Below are 7,888 nucleotides of genomic sequence, written 5' to 3'. Positions count from 1 at the left end.
ACAAGAAAACAATTAGTTAGCATTAACGATTGTCATAGGCAAATAGTTATTAATGCAAAAACGGTAGGTATTACGGTATTAGGTATAGTAAGCCAAAAGAATAATCTTCTTTTGTTCTACGACTTTTGAAAATTTGCGAAAATAAAAACTGTTTCTCGTGCAGTGACTATTAAAGTTTCAACAATCAAAATATTTCGGCTTACTACCCTCTTTTAAGACTTTTAACACACGTTCTACTCTATGGGCAAAATACCACAGTGTACAAAACGGTGTGCATAAAATAATAAAAAGTATAATTTTCAAAAATAGAATAGAGAAAATGTCTGTTCGCGCGCGCCACCCGCCGCGCCCTATAAAAGCGCAAACTAACGACGCAAGCATCAAAAGATAATCTCACGTGGAGGGAAAACTTCGGAACATTTAGACATGGCAACACCTTTAAAACCGTGACCCGACATTATCTTTTAACATTTTATATTATACTTGTAAGTGTATGTAAGTACTTATATTAAAAATATAGATAAAATAAAAAGTAATTCCTAATTAAACTGCAATCGGGGGCAATGAAAAGGTTCCACTTACGAAATCTCGACACCAATTTTTTTTTAAACATTTGATTATAATATTTACGTTTCCAGTTTATAATATTCTAATGCGCTGTTAAATGAACCTGGTCTACTTCATTATTGCAGAGGGTGTCATCACAGACTAATAATTAGTCTATGGTGCCATTAAGGCTAGCCTTTTCCATTTAGTCATTTAGTTGGTAATTTGGTTCTATGTCTCAGCAACTTTTTGATTTCTCGTGAGTGTATTAATACAAGTATATTTGCCACCTCTATTCCCCCAACAGCCCTGCAGCAACCTCGAGATACCCCGTTATATAAATTCCTAGCCAATATTCACAAATTTTCGAGCACATTTTTAATGCTTGAGAGCAAATTGCAATTTTCTTACAAGACCCTCCGTCGCCGCAATGCTCGGGCGACTATTTACCAGCCGTAATGCAATATGCTGCATGGAAACTTATTTTATTACCATCCCCGCCGAGACATAGGGCTGTTATACGTTTGTGTGCCTGTCTGTGGAATCGTACGTAGCCTTGATAGAAATGTAACAGCCAGTAATCATGCACTGCATAGGCCTCACCCAAGGAGTGCCTCAACATTCTGTCCTCGGCCTTCTTCATGCAGCCACTACCGACTACCTGTTTAAGGTTGTCAGTCCCAAATTTGCCGTGACTACGGCCACTTCAGCTTGCTTCAAGAGATACCATACTCATTTCCAGTGAAATCTTTCTGTAAACCTAGAAATTACAAAGTTATTCATTACGAGCGTTTCGCGCTAATCAAGTTAAAATTTCCATCTAATCCTTGGTTAACTTAATCTTCCTTAGCCCCTAGTTCTGAGTTCTCACTAGACCATTAGCCTGTCCTCAGCACTGCGGCATAACTCATTTGTGATTCCTAATGATAATCTAGATTTACGGCCTGCCTAGGTTTTATTCCATCTTACTTCCGAGATATGAGGAGTAACTATAGATGTTATAGGAAGTTGTAGGATCTAATCTATTAAAGTAAAGGAATAGATTAATTTTAATTAAGTGCTATGCGGTGGTAGCTCAGTCGGGTAAGCGCCTGCTTTTCACGACAGGCATCTCTGTTAATTACTCTATGCCCTCTATGGGGTTTATGTACTCCTAGTTATGCTGCAACAAAATCTGTTCACCCGTCTATAATAAATTGGATCAACCATAATAAAATTATCTGTAGTGTTAACTGTATTTGGAGTATACAACTCGTATAAGCCATTGCAACTTTTCAAATTCAGAGCTACATAAATATTCTGCAATTAAAACTTTATGAACAAGTCATGGCTATTTTTTTCCGCCCTAAGGTCACAAGCCCGAAGGTCAATAGCTCCAACAGCCCCCCAACGTTAGCGCAACGTTGTTGCAACGATGTAGGATTTTTTCATCGCCCCAGCCTGTGGCGGCGCCTGATTTATACGTCGCTTATCGCGGCCTGAATTTATTTGTCTGCCTCCGCTAACTCTGCGCTGCGGATGCGGCCCTGGTACTTGGGAGGCAGGAATGGATAGAACTGGCAACCGGATATAAATATTTAGCTTCACCACAAGTTTTCCCGTAGGTATATCTAAATAAAAAGTAGTAATGTGGTGTTTCAGCTTCCCACAAACAAAATTTCATGAACATCCCTCATCATCATGCGCACAATCCTGCGAGGATTATTGTAGTATCTTTAAGCTTGTTTTTATGTATTAATTCATACCTATAATTCAATAAATAAATAAAAAAAATAATCATTTCTGTAGTTTTCCCGTGAAAGAATAATAAGCACCCAAACTTCCACGTATATAATACACTCACGAGTAATGAAAAAGTTCCACTTGCAAAATGTCGACACCAAATTAAAGTTTAGAGCTTAATCAAAATATATGTTTATAAGTTTTTAGTTGGTAATATTCCGAAACGCTTTTAATTACTTATATTGGAGACGGCGTCATTAAGCTAGTATTTTTCGTTTAGTATTAATTTGGTGCTATAGTCACTGAAACTCTTTCATTGCTCGCCAGTGCATTAGTAGTATTTACGACCCTCCGTAGCGTTCGTAGCTCTACAGCCCCAGTGTCTCCAGGCCCGCGGTGTAATTGTACAAATTATAAATTTGTGACCGACTCCCGAGCTCTATTTGCCGAATTAAATCCCGAAACGCTTCTCCACAGAGAAGGCTTTACGATAGTTATAAAGTTGATAAATCAGCCATTTACATTTAATTGGGCCACTGCAGCTAGCTGCGACGGAGATTCGGTGCATCGGAGTATTAAGAACGATGTGGGTTTGTGTAAGCTTACAAGTTTGGTTGGGTGATGTAATGAAATGAAATGAAATCGTTTATTTTTTCGACGTAGAATATTAGAATTACTTGTCAAAAGTCATAATCTACCACCATTTCACAAAGGCCCCGTCATTAAGGAGGAAAGAAATGGCGAAAGAAACTCCTCGAGCATCTTTTCAACTTATTCCTTATATCTAATATTTTTTTTTACTTATTTCTAGTTCAATTTTACTTAAGTACGTATATCTATTTCATTTTTCCAACAGCCTTAGCTGAGGTGGACAAGCCCACGCATTTTTGTCATTCAAATAATCATTTATACTATAATAAGCTTTATTACATAATGTTGCTTTTACTTTAATGTTATTCCTTTTAAATAATACATAACCCTCCTTTTTGCTGCGCAGGTAAAACGTTTCTTCATCTTTAAAAAGGTTATATAAAGATATGACCATAAAAATGCCCATGGTATAAATAAATAAAGGTATGAAAAATATAAAAATTAAAAGTTTAATTAGGTACCATATGTTTATTAATTAATAGAATATAAAGAGATGTTTGACTTATTACTTCCGATAACGTGTAGGTATAACACGTTTCAAATTGTTCTAACTTAATTTACTATGAAATTATATCTATCACTTTTGTACTTTTAGGTTTCTTCTTAAGTATATCTTGTCATTATTATCGTTATTGAACAGAGAGTACAGCAGATATTCTGTCTAGAGTACCTAAGTATATCTAGGTATTCTAAGGGTGTAATTCCCACGACACTGGCGGCGATATCAACTGCTAGCTCTAATTTTAGGTTCTCACGAAAGGTCTGTGTTTATTAAAACTGGTTTGTGTTTTTTTTTCACAGCAAATTGAAGCGACCGGCTGGAACTAAAGATACGCTTTTACTTAATTTTAGAAAATTGGAAATACTTGCTTTTTTGGTTAAAAGTATAATTTAAGTTACTTATTTGTATACTAAGACTTAGGTACATGTTTGTTAGGTTTTGGGTAGCGGGGAAATACCTAAATATCTAATCTTCTTTGCACGTAACGTACAATTATACAAAAACTTTACTTGTCTGAAACATCGATAGTGTATTTAAGTAATTTAATATTAAATTAAATCCTTCCCATGTACGGTTTTAAAGGTACTACGTATAACAATTCGACATAATAGTATACCTAAGGGGGGAACTAAATGAATCCCGTAATATAGAAAAGGCAGTAAAAACTAAAAACTTGTCTAAACGTTTCACCCTGAGTTACGTAACTCCCTCCGGCTAACTGCTATAGTCGATACATGGAACTAGGAAATTCAGAAATCACAAATTTATATAACAAGAAAAGTGTACTTATGTAATTTTGTGAAAATACTTCATTAATAGCTTCTTCGCTTTTTTCTAGGCATTTTGCATTGAAAGCTTAATAAGTAATGATTGTAATTGTAAGTAAAGTTAGAAGTACTTAACTACAGCTGAACTATAAAGTTTTGTAAATAAATGAGGGCGCTGCTGTAAATAACGGTCGGGCTACGAAACTATTTCGTAGCAAGCGCCTACGCCGCCGCGTAGCCATTGGTCATTCGTAGCACCTATCGTAGCAGCATTACAGTAATTTTACACGAAATACCATAACCTAATAAAACTGAATGAGGAAAGCCGAGGATAGGGTATTGTAGTGTTGATGCTCCTTGGGAGAGGCCTATGTCCAGTAGTGGGAGATAACTGGCTGATGATGATCCCTATCTTCTGTTTTCCTCTATCTATACAGGGTGTCCCGTAATATTAGACCAACGGATGGGGGGTGGGGTGAGACAGGAGGTCAATCTTAACAACTTCTATTCTATCCTATAGGTATATTCTATCCTGTATGTACTACTACTTACTTTAATATTAATACAGTTTAAATTGTATGTACAATAAGCGGCACTATCGCATAAAGGGATCTCTTCCATAAACCTTTGGATGATTGGATTTCTTCTGGAATACACGAGCTATTGTATTTCGTAGCTAAAATCTAATCAGCCAGATTCGTAGCTCGGTGCCGCCGCGATTCGTCTCGCGCCATATCGCGCGCTTTTTCCAGCACTAATTACAAATATGGGCCGCGGCAGTAACGGCCCGCCCGTTAGGTTGGCCGCCCTGGGCACTGCCCGACCACTCCTGGGCCTCCTGTGGAGTGCTGAATAATCCTGGATCTGCCCCAGTACTCTTGAAACGCAATGTATTGCGTCTGTCTTGCGATCTCGACATTAAAAAATCATAACTTCTCGTCAGAGGCGTTTTTCCAAAGAGAAAAATCACAAATATGATCAGCTAGGTAATGCCTATTTTGAGAACCTAAGAACAATAATATAATGCCTAAAATTTTGAAGTTACTAAGAAGAAAGACCAAAAAAGGCTTTTTCGGCCAAAATCTAAAATAAATTCTCCATTCTGGGTACTTGGTTCTTAGTGCTAGGTTCTAAAAAAAGGCGTTATCTTGATGAACATTTATATATGTTTCCTTTTGTAAAATAAATTTTGAACAGAAGTTATGTTTTTTTTTAATGTTGACAACGCAAGACAGACGCAATACATTGCCTTTCAAGAGTAGGTGGACAGAAGGAAGATATTAAATTTTTTCAATTCGCTGCAGTATCGCTGCAGCCTCGCCATCTGAGCGGAGACAAAGTTCCTCCTACGGTACGTGGTCCTCTCGAGTGGAACCTTTGTGCATGTCCCTTATTTTCAGCTCAGCCAGCCTAGCTCCCATGTAAACTGGAGCAGCAAGCTGAAATAGGCGCTGTGTTGCAAATGTAATAGCAAACATAATGTCTAGACTGTCTTATCCCTTACCTTACGTATCCTACATAGGGAGTATTCGTTGACTTGCCTATGCTAGGTAAGTACCTATATAAGAAAGAAGGAAGGTATGTATTCGTCTAAATACTGTATCTGGATCTGGAATGACAAAAAACTGATCCATATAGTAAACAAAAAGTCACATGACCAAAAAAGACTATGAAGACGCTAACAAAAGTTGTTCATAATTATGATACCTTCGGCTTAACAATTTTGCATAGAAACTATGTTGGTCACGTGACTTTTTACTATGAAGAATTGAAGAATGACTTTTTTTCGCGATTTTTGAAATTCTGATTTTATTTTCGGGCTCAGATATAGGTACTATGCTGCCCTTGTAGGTTTCGGCTTAGTATACCCTTTTTGCAACAAACCTGTATAGCTTTTTTGCAATACCCAACATAAGGTACTAGTGCTATCAACAGGAAGCCCCCGCGGAGTCGTTTGTGGGATTTCAGACGAGATGATACTGAAGGGGTGAATTCGCTGCAGTATTATTGCAGTTTCGCTGCAGCCTCGCACTTCGTACGACACTTTCCAACTTCTGTAGGTTCAACTGGGTACCGTGTAGGCACTTAGACATTTTAGCTGGTGGTAAAAAAAGATTAGCAAAAGAGTTAGCAAAATTTGTCAAAAAATATAAGTATTGTTCCCAAAACGTTTTTCATTATTCTTTGTATGGGGTACATCAGTGTTTTTCAACCTGTGGGTCGCGACCCCCTGGGGGGTCGCGAAGCTTCTGTAGGGGGGTCGCCAGCTATCAGCTGTTATAACGTACCTAAGTAAATATAAATAACAACTGACACCAACAAGCCGAATACTTGGTCACCGGATCTGAACGCCTACAGGAGAGGATGACCGCTGGGGCTGTCGCCGCTTCAGAACAACGGAACATGGAAAGGAGGATGCACAATTTAACATCGCAAGGGCGTGTCCAAGGGTTCCTCCAGGCTTTTAAAGCAGCTGCCTCAAGCCTTATAGGAAAACCACAGAGGACACCCGAGAGGCGCCAAATCTCCAGAGAACCTAAAACTGGAAAAAGGCTTGTCCAGAGGAAAATTACTCGAGCGGATATGGGCCAGGTGGTCCCACCAAAGCTGAAAACAGCTACCACCTCAAACGACCATCTAGAGAATGCCGCCATCGAATTTATGGCAATTACAACCGCCACAAAGCAGGTAAATCTCTTGTCCTGCAAAACGATCATGCAGACCTACAGGCAAGAGAACGAAAGCCGGCTAAAAGTTTTGCTCGAGGAGGCCGAAGCCTGCATATACGATAACAGTAGTTGCCAAGTCCTCAGAGGCAAAATGACTGGAGCGTATATGGCGGCTTATAGCGAGGAATGCGGATTCGTGCCCTGGGAACGCAACATCCCGAAACTCACTCTCCCACACAACAACCAAATGGTGGTCGTAGCTCAGTGTACCAGGATTATGCTAGAGGACAAAATCCTAGCAAAAGCGGAAACCATTAACGCTACCTGGAATAGCTGGACGATGCCCACCATCGCTTGGGTGAACGGGGTACCTGGATGTGGGAAGACAACCTGGGTGGTAAATAACTTCGATGTGAGCAAAGACACCATTATCACCACGACAACTGAGGCGGCCGTCGATATACGAAACAGGCTAGCGCATAGGATCGGGGACATGGTTAGAACTAGGGTACGTACGATGGCATCAGTCCTAGTAAACGGCTTTAGAGAACATGTCGGATGCCAACGCCTGATAATTGACGAGGCCCTGATGAACCATTTCGGGGCAATCGTAATTGCCGCCCGCCTGTCCCGTGCCAGTGATATTGCTCTAATCGGAGACATCAACCAGCTACCGTACATAGACAGAGAGAACCTATTCGAACTAAGGTACAGTCGCCCAACACTGGTAGCAAACATCACCCAGGAGCTGTTGTGCTCATACAGAAACCCCATGGATGTTGCATACGCCCTAAGAGAAGTATACTTAGGCATATACGCAGCCACAACGCGTATCCAATCCCTGCAGCTGAAAAGGTTTACAGACGCAGCAATTCCAAAATCCCAAACCAACACTCTATTCCTGACGCATACACAGGAAGAAAAAGAGACCCTGACCAGCCAAGGGTTTGGAGAAGGAACGGGATCACGCGTCTTAACCATACACGAAGCACAGGGATTGACGTACGAATCCGTCATTATCATAAAAACAA

The sequence above is a fragment of the Plutella xylostella genome, chromosome 27, assembly GCF_932276165.1.
Source record: "Plutella xylostella chromosome 27, ilPluXylo3.1, whole genome shotgun sequence".
Classification (NCBI taxonomy): domain Eukaryota; kingdom Metazoa; phylum Arthropoda; class Insecta; order Lepidoptera; family Plutellidae; genus Plutella; species Plutella xylostella.
The sequence above is the reverse complement of the archived record's forward strand: the minus strand, read 5'-3'. Positions refer to the sequence as shown.